Raw genomic sequence first — 18,065 nt, 5'->3', positions numbered from 1 at the left:
GAACTGTATCGTGATTGGGTAAAGCTTATCCGACCAAGACCAATATGCCCAATATGGATTCTTTTGGTTATATGATTGTTGCACGTAAGGAAGAGAAGTATAATAAAGTAAAACAAATTAATATTTTGAATGACAATTTACTCAATAAATCAATAAATTATTGATTTATAACTGATACGCACGTAAAAGCAAATAAACCCTATAAGCTTAACGTTAGATTGATAATAGCTTTGATTGTATCATATTAATAATACAATCAAGGATAATAGTAATTCCAAGCACTGCAAACAAGCACCCTAAATAAAAAATGACAGGAAACTCAAATTAATGATTGATTGCCTTGTATATAATCTCAAACGTGAACTTATTGATTCCAAATATAAATATATATATACATTTTTAGTTGTAACATATTTTGTATAAAATACATAAACCAACTGATAATTAGTTCCTGGCCCATGGTGTTTGTCACCTTTCAACTAATATTATTGTTTGGCTAGTCTTCCTGTAAGAATGTCTTGTTGTAAATTCTTGTTTTCGGAACCATTGGTGAGGAGGAGACTCTGTGAATTTCCTGTATATTCTATAAACACGGTGATTATACATTCTCGAAAATAGTATAAGTTAGGAAAATTTGAAACCGGATAGAAGGCGTATATTTTAGTTAGTTAGTTATAAATAATAATTAAAGTATCTTACGATTAGTGGAGCTTAGATCTGCTAGGTGATTTAGATAGTATAATATCTGCCAGCCTAATACAACGAAATTTTATGTTACATCACGCCTGAGGTTCGACTTCTCTGAAACAATCTGAATAATAGATGTAATTTTTCTTCAAACTGATAGAAAAATCATGTCCTTTGTACGCGAGATTCAATCCCCTTTACTGAAAAATGGTAAAACAAAATGGTACTTTGGAAAATGTCCTTACAAAACTATAACACAACCTAAATGTTTGGCCAACAAAAATTGTCTCATACAAAAGGAGCGTTAACATTAAATTATTGATCGAAGTGGATCTTTAAATCTTATACAAAAACCATTAATGAAGAATAATGGAAAACACAATCCTTAAACTTTACGTAACATAAATATATGACACAAGTAAGATTCTGTTGAGAATATTCTTCAATACGTATATACGTTGCAAGGTTGTTGTATAAATATTCTGTGTTACGACAGAATACATGGCACTAACTTTCAACACATGATGTAGCTATGGTTGGGAAGGGATGATTCAATGTGGAATGTTGAGTTAAGCACGCTGTTACAGACTTGACACCTGATATCTGGAGTCATGTTCGTCTGAACAGATCGGAAAAATGTCAATGTCAAAGAAGCTCAAAACGAGCTCGATACATCGTTTGACATCAGAGACCCTAGACCAAAAACACAGTGTGATCCAGGTGAAGAGGAATTCTCATTGTCTCATTAGCTGCACACTTGAGTGCACTACGATGTGATAAACACGACCTGTAAGCACTGTGGAGCAACGAGTTTTTTACATAAAAGTGATATCTTGGATCTCTTCAGACGAACATGACTCCAGAATTCAAGAGTAAAGTCTGAAACAGCCGTAAGATCTTAGACGCTGCACTGGAGGAAAGTGACCTGGACCTTACCTCAACATTCACACTAACTTTCTGTTTAACTTCTTTGTCTTTTCAATATAAAATGAAAGTACCTTCAGGAGAGTACATTTCCTAAGAGATAAAGTATCTTTCACACTTAAAATAAATGCTGAGTTGTGGATATTTATTGTTAAGCATTCTTTGGCGAGGGCAGGATTTTAATCATGTGCTTTTGAAACACATACATACGTGAGATCATGCTGGTCCAGCAAGTAAGTTTGACGTTATTGGCGCATTATTTTAATATCTCCCTTTTCACCGCGTCCATAGACAGACTTAGACAACTTAGACTCTTAACTTCAATCACACAACTATCCATCCCTTCATTGACACAATATAAACGGCAAAATGTATTCTTAAAAAACTTCTATACGCCCAGATGCGATAAAGTTTATAAAAATACACATTACTAAATTAGTATTATTTTCACGTGACTTGAATCTTAGGTTAAAAAAATTAATTGTCTATTTTATTAAAAATTACCGCATTCTAAATCAATCAACTATTAACCGCTAAATTTAAACACATGACTTACAAATATGACGTAAATAAATTTGATTAGGCACACTTGGTTAACTATCCTTTAAATTATTTCAAGTCGCATGAAGCTTGATATCTTTAAAAGATATACAAGTTAAAGCAACTACTGTGCAGAATAGTTTGATATCAAGTTTGCATACGTCTCCGTAATGATTAGTCTCCGTTATTTAGATGTCTATAGGTTATTCTATATACAAGTTAAAGCAACTACTGTGCAGAATAGTTTGATATCACGTTTGCATACGTCTCCGTAATGATTAGTCTCCGTTATTTAGATGTCTATAGGTTATTCTATATACAAGTTAAAGCAACTACTGTGCAGAATAGTTTGATATCACGTTTGCATACGTCTCCGTAATGATTAGTCTCCGTTATTTAGATGTCTATAGGTTATTCTATATACAAGTTAAAGCAACTACTGTGCAGAATAGTTTGATATCACGTTTGCATACGTCTCCGTAATGATTAGTCTCCGTTATTTAGATGTCTATAGGTTATTCTATATACAAGTTAAAGCAACTACTGTGCAGAATAGTTTGATATCAGGTTTGCATACGTCTCCGTAATGATTAGTCTCCGTTATTTAGATGTCTATAGGTTATTCTATATACAAGTTAAAGCAACTACTGTGCAGAATAGTTTGATATCACGTTTGCATACGTCTCCGTAATGATTAGTCTCCGTTATTTAGATGTCTATAGGTTATTCTATATACAAGTTAAAGCAACTACTGTGCAGAATAGTTTGATATCACGTTTGCATACGTCTCCATAATGATTAGTCTCCGTTATTTAGATGTCTATAGGTTATTCTATATACAAGTTAAAGCAACTACTGTGCAGAATAGTTTGATATCACGTTTGCATACGTCTCCGTAATGATTAGTCTCCGTTATTTAGATGTCTATAGGTTATTCTATATACAAGTTAAAGCAACTACTGTGCAGAATAGTTTGATATCACGTTTGCATACGTCTCCGTAATGATTAGTCTCCGTTATTTAGATGTCTATAGGTTATTCTATATACAAGTTAAAGCAACTACTGTGCAGAATAGTTTGATATCACGTTTGCATACGTCTCCGTAATGATTAGTCTCCGTTATTTAGATGTCTATAGGTTATTCTATATACAAGTTAAAGCAACTACTGTGCAGAATAGTTTGATATCACGTTTGCATACGTCTCCGTAATGATTAGTCTCCGTTATTTAGATGTCTATAGGTTATTCTATATACAAGTTAAAGCAACTACTGTGCAGAATAGTTTGATATCACGTTTGCATACGTCTCCGTAATGATTAGTCTCCGTTATTTAGATGTCTATAGGTTATTCTATATACAAGTTAAAGCAACTACTGTGCAGAATAGTTTGATATCACGTTTGCATACGTCTCCGTAATGATTAGTCTCCATTATTTAGATGTCTATAGGTTATTCTATATACAAGTTAAAGCAACTACTGTGCAGAATAGTTTGATATCACGTTTGCATACGTCTCCGTAATGATTAGTCTCCGTTATTTAGATGTCTATAGGTTATTCTATATACAAGTTAAAGCAACTACTGTGCAGAATAGTTTGATATCACGTTTGCATACGTCTCCGTAATGATTAGTCTCCATTATTTAGATGTCTATAGGTTATTCTATAAGCTGTATTTCAATACTGTAGCAACAATGTAATAATAAACAACTTTTAATATCGTTTTATTACCGGGCCGTACGACTGTCTCTCCATCTTTATCATAACTCATGTTTAGACAGGTCATAGAGATTAGATTAGAAACCCGGCACTTTGGTTTCTCTTCATCCAGGGTAGTACCCTACTGATTTAAGGGTCAAAGGTTATAAAGAGCTGTTCATCGTCTGTATCATATCTCATGGTAGAAATGGTCATAGAGATTAGAAAACTTGGTACGTTGGTTTCTCTTGATCCATGGTAACACTCTACCGATTTAAGGGTCAAAGAAGGGCAAAAGAGAGCAGTCAATCCGTATGGAACATAACTCAGGGTAGAAAGATCATAGAGATTAGAAACCCGGCACTTTGGGTTTCTCTTGATCCATGGTAGCACTCTACTGATTTAAGGGTCAAAAGGGCAAAGAGAGCAGTCAAACCGTATGGAACATAACTCAGGGTAGAAAGGTCATATAGATTAGAAACTTGGTACGTTGGTTTCTCTTGATCCATGGTAGCACTCTACTGATTTAAGGGTCAAAAAGGGCAAAGAGAGCAGTCCATCCGTATGGAACATAACTCAGGGTAGAAAGGTCATATAGATTAGAAACTTGGTACGTTGGTTTCTCTTGATCCATGGTAGCACTCTACCGATTTAAGAGTCAAAAGGGCTAAGAGAGCAGTCAATCCGTATGGAACATAACTCAGGGTAGAAAGGTCATATAGATTAGAAAACTTGGTACGTTGGTTTCTCTTGATCCATGGTAGCACTCTACTGATTTAAGGGTCAACAGGGCAAAGAGAGCAGTCCATCCGTATGGAACATAACTCAGAGTAGAAAGCTCATAGAGATTAGAAACCGGCACTTTGGTTTCTCTTCATCCATGGTAGTACCCTACTGATTTAAGGGTCAAAGGTAAAGAGCTGTTCATCCGTCTGTATCATATCTCATGGTAGAATGGTCATAGAGATTAGAAACTTGGTACGTTGGTTTCTCTTGATCCATGGTAGCACTCTACCGATTTAAGGGTTAACAGGGCAAAGAGAGCAGTCAATCCGTATGGAACATAACTCAGGGTAGAAAGGTTATAGAGATTAGAAACCGGCACTTTGGTTTCTCTTGATCCATGGTAGCACTCTACTGATTTAAGGGTCAACAGGGCAAAGAGAGCAGTCCCATCCGTATGGAACATAACTCAGGGTAGAAAGGTCATATAGATTGGAAACTTGTTACGTTGGTTTCTCTTGATCCATGGTAGCACTCTACTGATTTAAGGGTCAAAAGGGCAAAGAGAGCGGTCCATCCGTATGGAACATAACTCAGGGTAGAAAGGTCATATAGATTAGAAAACTTGGTTTCTCTTCATCCATGGTAGTACCCTATGATTTAAGGGTCAAAGGTAAAGAGCTGTTCATCCGTCTCTGTATCATATCTCTAGGTAGAATGGTCATAGAGATTAGAAACTTGGTACGTTGGTTTCTCTTGATCCATGGTAGCACTTTAACGATTTAAGGGTCAACAGGGCAAAGAGAGCAGTCAATCCGTATGGAACATAACTCAGGGTAGAATGGTTATAGAGATTAGAAACCCGGCACTTTGGTTTCTCTTGATCCATGGTAGCACTCTACTGATTTAAGGGTCAACAGGGCAAAGAGAGCAGTCCATCCGTATGGAACATAACTCAGGGTAGAAAGGTCATATAGATTAGAAACTTGGTACGTTGGTTTCTCTTGATCCATGGTAGCACTCTACTGATTTAAGGGTCAAAAGGGCAAAGAGAGCGGTCCATCTGTATGGAACATAACTCAGGATAGAAAGGTCATATAGATTAGAAACTTGGTACGTTGGTTTCTCTTGATCCATGGTAGCACTCTACTGATTTAAGGGTCAACAGGGCAAAGAGAGCAGTCCATCCCGTATGGAACATAACTCAGGGTAGAAAGGTCATATAGATTAGAAACTTGTTACGTTGGTTTCTCTTGATCCATGGTAGCACTCTACTGATTTAAGGGTCAAAAGGGCAAAGAGAGCGGTCCATCCGTATGGAACATAACTCAGGGTAGAAAGGTCATATAGATTAGAAACTTGGTTTCTCTTCATCCATGGTAGTACCCTACTGATTTAAGGGTCAAAGGTAAAGAGCTGTTCATCCGTCTGTATCATATCTCATGGTAGAATGGTCATAGAGATTAGAAAACATGGTACGTTGGTTTCTCTTGATCCATGGTAGCACTCTACCGATTTAAAGGTCAACAGGGCAAAGAGAGCAGTCAATCCTTATGGAACATAACTCAGGGTAGAAAGGTTAATAGAGATTAGAAAACCGGCACTTTGGTTTCTCTTGATCCATGGTAGCACTCTACTGATTTAAGGGTCAAAAGGGCAAAGAGAGCAGTCCATCCGTATGGAACATAACTCAGGGTAGAAAGGTCATAGAGATTAGAAACTTGGTACGTTGGTTTCTCTTGATCCATGGTAGCACTCTACTGATTTAAGGGTCAAAAGGGCTAAGAGAGCGGTCCATCCGTATGGAACATAACTCAGGATAGAGAGGTCATATAGATTAGAAACTTGGTACGTTGGTTTCTCTTGATCCATGGTAGCACTCTACTGATTTAAGGGTCAAAAGGGCAAAGAGAGCAGTCCATCCGTATGGAACATAACTCAGGCTAAAAACGTCATATAGATTAGAAACTTAGTACGTTGGTTTCTCTTGATCCATGGTAGCACTCTACTGATTTAAGGGTCAAAAGGGCAAAGAGCAGTCTGTTCGTCTGTCTCTCTACTAGTCCTTATATACTAAGTGTTATCGGTTTATTAATACTTCTCATACTGATATACTTTACATGTCTGGTGCTTTCCGCCATAGGTTCTCTCTAGTTTTGATACTCTCCAGAATCGATACTCTCTATCTCTGATAATATTTAGCAACGATACTCTTCACACTTAATACTCTCCACTATCGATAATCTCAATTGTCGATAGTGCACTTTAAGAAATCAACATCCTCACACTTCTCCATGTAGGAGTCCGAATTTAGGAAGAATTTCCAAGAATTTCACTTTAAATTTTGTAATTTTCTATTAGAGCTATCCAAATTCCATTATATTGATACCAATTTTTAGAGCCAACTCTAATAACCATTTCGTCGAGAATCGACGGAAGATCGCCGTCTCAAGTGCGGAGTAAGCAAATATGTTGTACAGCTGCGTAAGTCTCGCTGTCCCTGGATATTACTATGGCTCATAAACCGTTCGACTCAAACTTGCCATTAACTTGTAACGATATGTCGTTAATATCGGATCACTAACAGCAATATATCGCTAAGATTTGTGTCGTTGCTAGTTTGCCGCATCAGGACTGGGCCATTACCTTGCTACCTTATGCCTAATAAACGACGCAACTTTGATTACCCCGTATCCTAAAGTAACGAAACAGGTCGCTATTTTGTCCCGTAATAGCACTAACAGCAAAAACATATCCCGGCTTTTAACGCTTACTTTATTTTTAAAAAACTCGTTGCCTTTTAAAGAAGCCTCTTATGAGTTGTTGTAAATATAAATTTAAGTTATAAATGCATGAATTATTTATACTTTTATTTTACTTTCAATGCTTTCTAATACTGTAATGTACAGTTTTAGGAATAATGAAATTGCAAAGATTTCTAACTACATAATGTTCTTGCCCTAGCTTATGTACCGAATTATGAGTACGGTATCCACTCATAATTCGCAATTGATACCGTAATATAATAGTCTTTCTTTTACAATATTCTACATCTGGGATTTAATACATATTAGACCTTTACAATTAAAAAATATATTTACTTTACCATCCCGTATTAACTGTGAATTACTCATTCTAAAACTACGTGCGTTTTGTGTATGTATGAGTACTAAACGATTATATAGCTATGTTTTATGTTTTATTAACGTTTCCTGTGCTAAAATACACTCAATACAGTATTTTGGTCTGGTACGCAAACGTTTTACAACATGTAAGGTATAATCTTCAACAGGAATTTTCAAACTTTTTCACATTTTATTTTTTGATGTCATCCAAGACCACGTCCTACATGGTTAACCATTGCTAAATCATGTTTAAACATGATTTAGCTTCTTCGGGTTTTAAATTAAAAAATAGTATCACTACAAATTGAAGTATATAGATGGTTATGCAAAATTAACATACAGTTATATTTTAATAGATGTTTATAGTCAGATTTTGTTTTAACAGTGGTATAACGTTATACCCTTAAAACTGTTTAAAATAGCTCAACTTGATAACTTCTTAAGATCATTGTACCTGTTAGTATGATGTTAAACTGTAGCTTCAATTTATTTTCTTAAACATGCCTAATTTATAAACAAAGTCAATGACAGTAAACATATCATTCTTCCATACTATTCACTGTTTAAAATTGTAACCCTATGATCAACAGTGTGGTTAGGAAATTTGATAAGAAGATTTATCAATCAATATTTTTATTAATATCACTTAATAGGCTTAACAAAAGAAATAATCACCACTTCAACAAGTAAGCGAAATAAGAATAGAAGTATCATATTTTTTAAATTTGAACCAATAACGGTCCTTTCGAATTTATAAAAGAAAACTCAGTTATAAGGTAGTTTGTTCATTTTCAACAGATGGTTATATTTAAGATCATTAAATTTTATAATTTGAACTCCGTAAGTAAAACGAACCAGAGCAATGGATAGAGTTCCATATCCACGGGCCGAACAATAAGCCTAATCCGTTTTTAAACAGGAAACTCAATCAAGCAATCAATTACTATTTGTCTCCAGCAACTCTATGTCTTCTTCTGCACCAATAGGCTGATCAACAAGGTTTCTTTAAACAGGGATCAATTCATTGATTAAAAAATATATTCACCGTGGTCAACTTGATTATCAATGTTGAAAACAAATTTAAGTTTCTTTATTATTTAATTTTATGATGTAATAACCTAATAACCACTTATCTAGTTAAGACCATTTCTGTTACCATACAGTGAAAATAAAGAATGTCTTATTGTACCAGGTGAAGTTAGGGCTATGAAGCCCTCTCAAACACTAACCTGCGAACCAACGGCTTAAAGGTGACTTCCGAACCGCCACCAATGGAGGGGGAGGCGGGCTGCTTGCAAGGACAGGATCGCTCAGCGGTCACCCATCCAAGCAGCAGCCACGCTCTACGTTGCTTTCGGTGATCTTGCGAACCGAACACACTACAGAACAGTATACACTACAAAGAAAAGGCTCAAGGTCAATTTTTCACTGAAATTAGAAGATAAGTAACAAGCTGGACTTACTTCGTGGGTCCAATATGGCAATTTCTTTCTTTTGAAGTAAAGAAAGTAAAAACCAGAAGAATAATAAATTGCCATTCTAAGTTGGGAAATATTTAGCCAGGTTATATTAGTCTTCAATAGTAAATTCTTCGTATTTAAAGTCAATATAGTTTATTTGAATACATAATAAGTAATGGGTATGTTTATAATTATTGTATATGTAGTTTTGGACTTGATATCATACTATAAAATACACATTATACCTGAAAATGGTTAAAAATTTGCGACAAATAATAAAAGAAATGCAGATTTATTTTTATGGTTAGCACGTGGTTGTTTTGTTATGATTAAAAACGTAAAAAATATACTCGGCTTTCATTGAATTATTTACAACAAAGTAGGCCACACCACGTGTCACGTAACAGGCTTCGTTGATGTTGCATGCAAACGTTTTAGATCTATAACTCTTTCTAGAGATGTCCTATGGGAAGTTAGACAGTCAACTACAGTAGTTATACAGAAAGGAAATTGACACATAAGTACGCTCACCCAAATTCCATGGTATGATATGCACCACTATAGAGCATCTTGTGTATGTAGAAATTAAGTTTTTTCGATAAAAAATGTATGGCTTAAATTGTTCTCGAGATTTCTTGCAACATGATACATTCACATTTGTATTCATTAAGCTAGATTTCATACCATTGTTCAAATAATAAAAGTTCTGGTGAGCTAGGGATGGAACTACAACACCAGAGTGTGTTGAAATCAAATCTTGCCACCTTCGTTGACTTTTCACTGTATTATTTTTATCGTTTTACTCTATCAATTAAACTGTCACATGTTTAAAATTCTAGATGATTTTGTACTTAATTTGTTTAAATATTAATTTATCCTTCATTTTCTTGTAGCAAATCGTGTTTACCAGTAAGGAGCAATGTAAAAATGTTTGCTAACTCTCAGCCAAATCCCGTAGAGTGTCCTGCACCAATGTGCAAGCCAGTATTTCTCATATACAAATGAAAGTTCACCCAAACTTTCAAGTCTATAAGCCGATTAGTTTTCGAGTTATCAAAGCAAACGACAAACAGTTGAAATGAAATTTGTCTAGCCTATCAAATGATTGGCTTCACTAAGGCTCAGCCAATAATTTCCCTAACAATTATCACTAAAAGTTGTATTATTGTACAGGAATTTAGTTTTTACAAATTCCAAACTATTTTCCAACTTCAAATTAAAACCCTAGCTATAAAGCTGATCATTTATATTTTAATTTGGTCAAATACCCACATTACTGACAATTTGTATTTGAAACTCAACACGATGATAGCATGAAATTGTGGTGTTTAAAGAAATAAGTTAAGATTTTATATTACATTTACGATTATGCTGGAAACTATATCTGATCATTTGTATATCAGTAACTCTTAAATTTTTATATATGTTCAAACTGCTTTTATTAATATTAATTTGGTTAATTTGAAAATGCAAACATAATTCAACTCTAGGTCCTTTCTACTAAGAGCTACCAAACAAACAAACAGACACGATTTTAAGATTAATTACCTGTAGTGACGACTATTCTGGATATAACTGAGTGATCGTTTCTCTATAGGCTGTTTCGTTGCTAAGAGATAAAGAACAAGGAAAGTCGGTTAAAGTTACGTGATATTCTTAATAATTTCACCTTATCTATTCCACGCTCTACAACTAGTTTTGGATTGCTGATTAGAGTAGCATTTTAAGAAATAGGGGTTAAATATGAACATTTACTTAAATTATAAATTGTTTTTTAGGCTAATAAACACGAAAATCCAGTTACTAAATAATATTGAAACATCTTCAGTACTCAATTTTGTAATCTACTATATTGTTTTTGAAAATCAAAAAGTAATTGAAAAATAATCGGTGAAAAGGATCGGAACTTCGTCAAATAATATACAAACTAAGTATTTCGTAATATTAATTTGAAACATATAGAGGCATCAATATTATGTATATTAGTAAAACATATAATGTTAGTATAGTAATCAACTAAAACCTTTTTGAAAACCATTTCTTGCCGAAACGCGTATAACAAATAAATGGTTTTAAAATGGTTGTAGTCGATTATTATACTAATATTAAGATACCCCTATAATGTAGAGATAATAACAAAAAATATAATTTTTGGTTGCAAATTAATTCAACTGCTGTGTCTGCGGCTGAGCTGTTAAGTGGATTTAGTAACAAATTAAAACAACCTTGTGCAATAAAATAACATCTTAAACGTCCTTTCATATATCCAGAAAAAAACTGTTGAATACGATGGGGCCAGTATTTTAAATTATGTAATTTCTAGCCAAAAACATCGAGCATAGTCTGATGTTATTTTAAAAAAGACTCAGTTAAGGGGAGCAGGTCGATGAAAATTAAAAAAAAAATTAGAAAAAATTTTTTTATTGCATTTTTTTTTAATAGTTTAAAGTGTGTATTTTAAAAATATGTAAGTATTAATGCTCAAATAAATTTATAAATTACCAAAAAAAAATTCACAAACAAAAGATGTTCACTAGTTTTTTTGCAGCAGTTCGTAAGATGTTGGCTGACACAATCATATATATCATGTGTGTTAGTTATAAGTATGTTATGGCTTTTGCTCTGTTGGTCAACCTGGGTACTGACAACTGGGAATACAGATGACAGAAAGAATATTGCTTTATTTGTTTTGATATGCTTAGGAGGTTATGTTATATGTGTTTATGTGTCGGATAATTGTGTTTTACTAAAAGTGTTGCACTTTATTCATAGTTAGTGGTAGATTAGGAGTGTGTATGTTTCTTGAAGTGTTTTACAACTTCTTATAACCATGCCAAGAGCAAAGGTTAGTTACAAAACTAAATCTAAACGTGAGTTTAGAGGAAACAAGTACCGGAAGTTGGACTCTAAATCTAGGCCTACCCAAACAGATTTTGCTAGCCCTAGCCCTAGGCCTACTACTAATGCAAACATTAGCTCTGCTTCTAAAAAACTGTCCTTTGATAAATATGACAATTATAAAGGAACTGGAATGGGTAGTGTTATTTTGGATCTTAGTTTATTTAGTGAGCAATTAAAAAAAAATTTGTAAAATGTAAATTCTGCGATAGCGAAGACTGCATAGAACTTTGTACTACGGATTGTAAAAGATTTGGATTGGCTGTGAATATTGAACTGAAATGTTGTGTTTGGTTGGAATCAACTAATTTTTACAACTCTAAAAAAAATGAGAATGGAAAATATGAGGTAAACTTGAAATTTATTTTACGGCATGAGAACGATCGGAAAAGGTATCAGTGCAGGTAACATTCTGTGTTCATTATTAGACTTACCTTTACCACCAAAAATAGGACCTTGTAGTAACATAATATATCAGGCTGTTGAAAATTGTGCTAGTGAAAGTATGAAGCAGGCAATTGAGGAAGCTGTGTCTGTAAATGAGTGTGAAGAAACGTCAAAAAGAGATTTGACGGTTTGTTTAGATGGGTCTTGGCAAAGGAGGGGACACAAGTCACTGAATGGGGTTGTCAGCGTAACATCATTAGATACTGGCAAGGTGTTGGATGTTTTCCATAATGCCCAAATACTGTCAAATCTGCACTGTACATGAAAAATAAAAAAAAAAATAGTACCTGATCATATATGTTCCAAAAACTACGAAGGGTCAAGTGGCGGCATGGAAGTTGCGGGTGCCCTAGATGTTTTCCGAAAGTCCAGAGATCGAAAAATGTACGGTATGTACGATACTTAGGAGATGGTGACAGCAATGGTTTTAAAAAGGTGGTTGACGATAAGCCATATGGAGATGAAGTAGAAGTAAGAAAACTGGAATGCGTCAATCATGTCAAGAAGAGAATGGGGAGCAGACTAAGGAGGAATTGAAGAAACGGTTGGGAAAAAACAAAACTAAAAGATAATAGCAGCAATAGGGGGCAAGAATAGGCTAACAAAATAATGACATAGACAAGCTGCAAAGAATATTATGGCCTAGCTACAAAAAGAGGTGGATCAGATCTTCAACAAATGGTTAAAAATGTGTGGGCAACTTATTTCCACAAAATATCGAATGATGACACTCCGCAACATGGCCTATGTCCAAAGGGGCCGGAGTCGTGGTGCGGTTATAATAAAGCCGAAGACCTACATCAGACTTTCAGCCATAAGTCACACAATTTGCCATATGAAGTGATGGTACAGATCAAAACAAATTTATAGAGATTTAGCCAATCCGGATCTTCTAAAAAAAATGCCTTGACCAAAAGACTCAAAACCAGAACGAAAGTTTCAACAATGCCGTCTGGTCTAAGGTGCCTAAAAATGTTTTTGTAAGGCTAAACACTCTAAAACTTGGCATATATGATGCAGTTTTAAACTTTTAATAATGGATTCACCCAGCAAAATTGGATTGTGTATAACAAGCTAGGAATCAAACTGAGCGAGAAGTCTGTTGCCGCATTGCGAATTTTTGATACAATACGATTGAAAAAAGGCAGAAAAATCTGCTTTAGACATGACCAAGGAGGCTAGAGTTGCTAGGAGGAAAAGAAAACTTGCATTAGAAAGAGGAAAATGAAGACCCAGATGACCCTGAGTACGGAGCTGGGATGTTTTAGCAGCAAAAGGTTAGTTTAGCAGTCATTTTTGCCTTTACCGGACATTTCCCGGAAACTTGGTTTTTTTCATATAAAGGTACATGTATCTAAAAAACTATAAATGCTAGAGAATTGAAATTTGGTATGCATATAGAACAGTGCAATTCCAAATGGTGTTGCATCTTTTATCATTCTATCTAAAAAAAAACAAATGAGAAAAAAAAAATTTTTTTACACACAATATTTAAAAATTCCTAAAAAAATTTTTTTTAAAGATTTTTTTACTAAAGTTGCAAGAGATGTTTGTAAAGGAGTACTCTTTGCCTACAAAAAATTTGAAGGTTGTAACTTACTTAAGTTTTGACAATACATGTACCTAAATTTTGTAAATTTAACATGCGCGGGATAGGAACGACCCGCTCCCCTTAATTGGTCAATTTTTAGTATTAAATCTTTTTATAAAGTATTTTTCCGAAAAAATAGTACATTTAATTTCATACAAAAAATGGAATGAAGAAAATTTTATGAAATTACAGTCCTATCTTTACTAACTGTACTAACTAAAATTATTGTAAAGGAAATAAAAGTGTTTTTGAGTTGAAGCCAAACGACAACATTTTTTGTTTTAATAAATTAATGTTTGTTATAGGAAAGAGACGAATACAGTAACAGCATCAATTTATTAAAAGCTTAAAAATAATTTTATATTAAAAGTAATAATTATAGAAACGTTAAACGCCTACGCGCATATAATGCAAGAAATAAGACGTTTTTTTTCTGTGGCCATCAAACACATTATTAAAAAGAAAAACTAAAATGATGGCAATTTGGTTTCTAATTTAATTATTTTAAATTTATCACTAAAGGATAAAATTGTAATATAATTTATTTCATTCCATGTTCATGTGTAATAGATAAATAATATACCATTAAGTATAATATGTCACTATATAGATTGTTAGATTTGTTATTTACGCGACGATATAGTTTAAATGGTGAAATACATATTATCTCAATGTAAAAATTATTGGGCCAATATTATGGAAGATTTTTATGTTTTTTATTCAGTTATAATTATAGAACTTATATTAATTTATGTTGCATGAATATTTAATTAGTTTTAATACAACAATTCCCCAAATCGTATGTGCTTGAAGCTGCTAGTATTTACTCACAGTATGCTTGTGTTTATTGTAACAGTATTGTTACACCTAGCAAACTGTATATATTTTAAGAAAGAATTAAGGCACTGTTAAAAAGTTATGAACAAGATTTTATTTTGTCTTTTGATATAACACTCATTGATAACAATTAATAAATTAAAAATTACAATATACTATTAAGTGTGAAAATATATTATACTTTCCATGTATCGTCTTGAAATAGCATCGTTGTGTAATGCCTTCTATTGCATTTTCCAAAAACAGTAAAAAAAGAAATCAATTACCCAATCCGATAGTAATGTTAATCATTATAATTATAGTGTAACAGGGATTCTAAAACGTTTGGTTGGGCGATATCTTTTCAAAATACTACAAGCATCAGTTCTTAGTATAACGGTCTTCTGCTCCTGCGTCATCGTATGCAGTATGTAGGCTATATACACGTGTGTTAACAAAGTCACATTCGACACATAAAGGCAATTCTAAATAAAAGTTTAATTAGAGATGCATCGTCGCCTTTAGAATTCACAGTCAACAAATATATTCCCTTCGTTAAGATACTGTTATGTGTTAGAACTATTGTTACGTAGTATTTTCGCCAATTCTTAAAATTAAGAAACCTAAATGCTTTTTGTATTGTAGAAAAAATATAAGCTTTAGAATAAAGCTAAAGGATATATATATATATATATATATATATATATATATATATATATATATATATATATATATATATATATTAAGGACTATTATGTATGAATGTTATTTACTTACTTGGAACATTGTAAAACAAAAGGTTTGTGATAACAGTAAAAAGGATTTGATAGTATTAGAACATTTAAACTACTAACTAACTACTATAATAAATTAATTAATAACAAACTAATTTAACTTAAAAAGCACTGTTTTGGTTTGGACCGTTCCTATTTTTCAGGCAGCCTGCGAGTCGACAATGCAGCTGGCATGCCGCAGTGGTCAGTGCATAGTGATTCTGCCGTTGGGACGGAGCTTGCATGCCTCTTAGACTAAGTCAGAATCACTATCTTATGAAAACCATCCCACTAACTGATTTGGAACTTTTGCAAGGAAATTAATAAAGGTTTCACCCCAAAAAACTAAGCAAATAAAAACCTGATATGGGGAACGTAGCAAAATATTCTTATCAGCATTTTCCTCACATTACCTTTTTTATTCCAAGCTGCAATGGATTTCATACACCTAATTTAATTTTTTATCTCAATAGAGACAGAAATAAAGATACAAGTAAATATAATGAAACTTGCAATGAAGGAGGAGGAGCTCTTCTTATTGGAATATAAATTTTCTATTATTTCACAAAAGAAAACTCACAATTATCCAATAATTTGTGTATTTTTCACGAGGGCCTTTCGACATCGAAGATGCCATCATCAGGTGTGAATCAACAATTTAAAAACAAATATCAGCTGAGTACTAACAAGATTTATATGGTTAAAATTAAAATAAAATAATATAAATATTAGTATATGTATAAAAGTTTGGGTCAAAAAATTTAGTTATATTTTAAAGGAATGGTGAATTTTGAATCGGTCCAAAATCATTGTTTAAAATTTTCAAAATTAACTGTGAAGATTGTGATAAAATTTATATTGGCCAAACAAAAAGAACCATTAAAAAAAGATTTAAAGAACACGAAAGATATTATAAATATGGACAAACTGATAAATCTGCTATTGCCAAACATGCTTTTGAAACAAACCACACCTTTAAAAAACTTTACATTATTAAAACAAGACCACAAACAAGAAGAACTCGACGCATATGAAACATTATACATAACAAAACACAAAGATAAAATTTTAAACAATGATTTTGGGACCGATTCAAAATTTACCATTCCTTTAAAATAGGCTATAACTAAATTTTTTGACCCAAACTTTTATACATATACTAATATTTATATTATTTTATTTTTATTTTAACCATATAAATCTTGTTAGTTTTACTCAGCTGATATTTGTTTTTAAATTGTTGATTCACACCTGATGATGGCATCTTTGATGTCGAAAGGCCTCGTGAAAAATACACAAATTATTGGATAATTGTGAGTTTTCTTTTGTGAAATAATAGAAAAAAAAATGAAACTTGCCCAAGACAAATACAAAGCTAAAATTCTGTGAAAGATGTCTTTAACTCCTCATTCATATCTAATTTTTTGAGAAAACCTGAAGAAATTAAATCTTCTGGGGATGAAGATACATTAATATAATATCGGCTTCACCGGCAGCCATTTTTATGTGATCCCATACGAACAATGTTAAAAATCATGCACTTTTACGAGCTTATTTCCAGGCGCATACTTATGATAGATGTCTCGATTCAAAGATATAATTTATATTTTTAGTTTTTCGATTTAAATAAAAAAAAAACTTAAAAAGCGTTTGGATGCATACTGATTATATATTTTTTTTTAGTGCGAAATTTCCCATAATGCTACGATCAATACTAAGGCTGTAAAAGTGCATAAGGTTTAACATTGTTCTTATGGGAAAAACAAGGTGCTTCATTGTAGTATTGCAGTCTCTTAACAGCGTTACAAGAACTAATAATGTGTTGAGGATTTAAATAACAGGATTATTTAAAGATTATAAGAAAATACTGTGAAACCCAAAACGTTTTATCTCACATAATTTTTGTAACTTTGTTTAATATATTCTAGGTTTCTACTAAAAGATTTTTTACTGGGTACAATTATTCAAAATCGTTTAACATTAATAGAGTTTGGTTAACATTTGAAAATTTGTTAGGATCACTTTGTAGTTTGTATGTATCTACGGGGCCAAAACATAAATCTATTTGAAAAGAATGAATTCACAATCGTACTCACGATATAGGGCCTTTATATTAATTAAACAACTCATAATAACTTAGTTTAATAATTATTAATGGGCCAAAAAAATTGTTTTATGAGAATTCAAGTTACAGAGTCCATTTTAGGTATGTTTATAAACATTAAAATGTTCGAACATAGCATCTAACTGAATTTGAAAGGCACGTTGTTCATTAACACTTCCGAGAACATTTTTTCTGTTTTTAATTCATGCTGGATATTTATTTTTTAAATTGCGGACCTTGTAAACGAATCCCATCTCCTCTTATCATGTCCAGTGACA

The sequence above is a fragment of the Homalodisca vitripennis genome, chromosome X (assembly GCF_021130785.1).
Source record: "Homalodisca vitripennis isolate AUS2020 chromosome X, UT_GWSS_2.1, whole genome shotgun sequence".
NCBI classification, from domain to species: Eukaryota; Metazoa; Arthropoda; class Insecta; order Hemiptera; family Cicadellidae; genus Homalodisca; species Homalodisca vitripennis.
The sequence above is the reverse complement of the archived record's forward strand: the minus strand, read 5'-3'. Positions refer to the sequence as shown.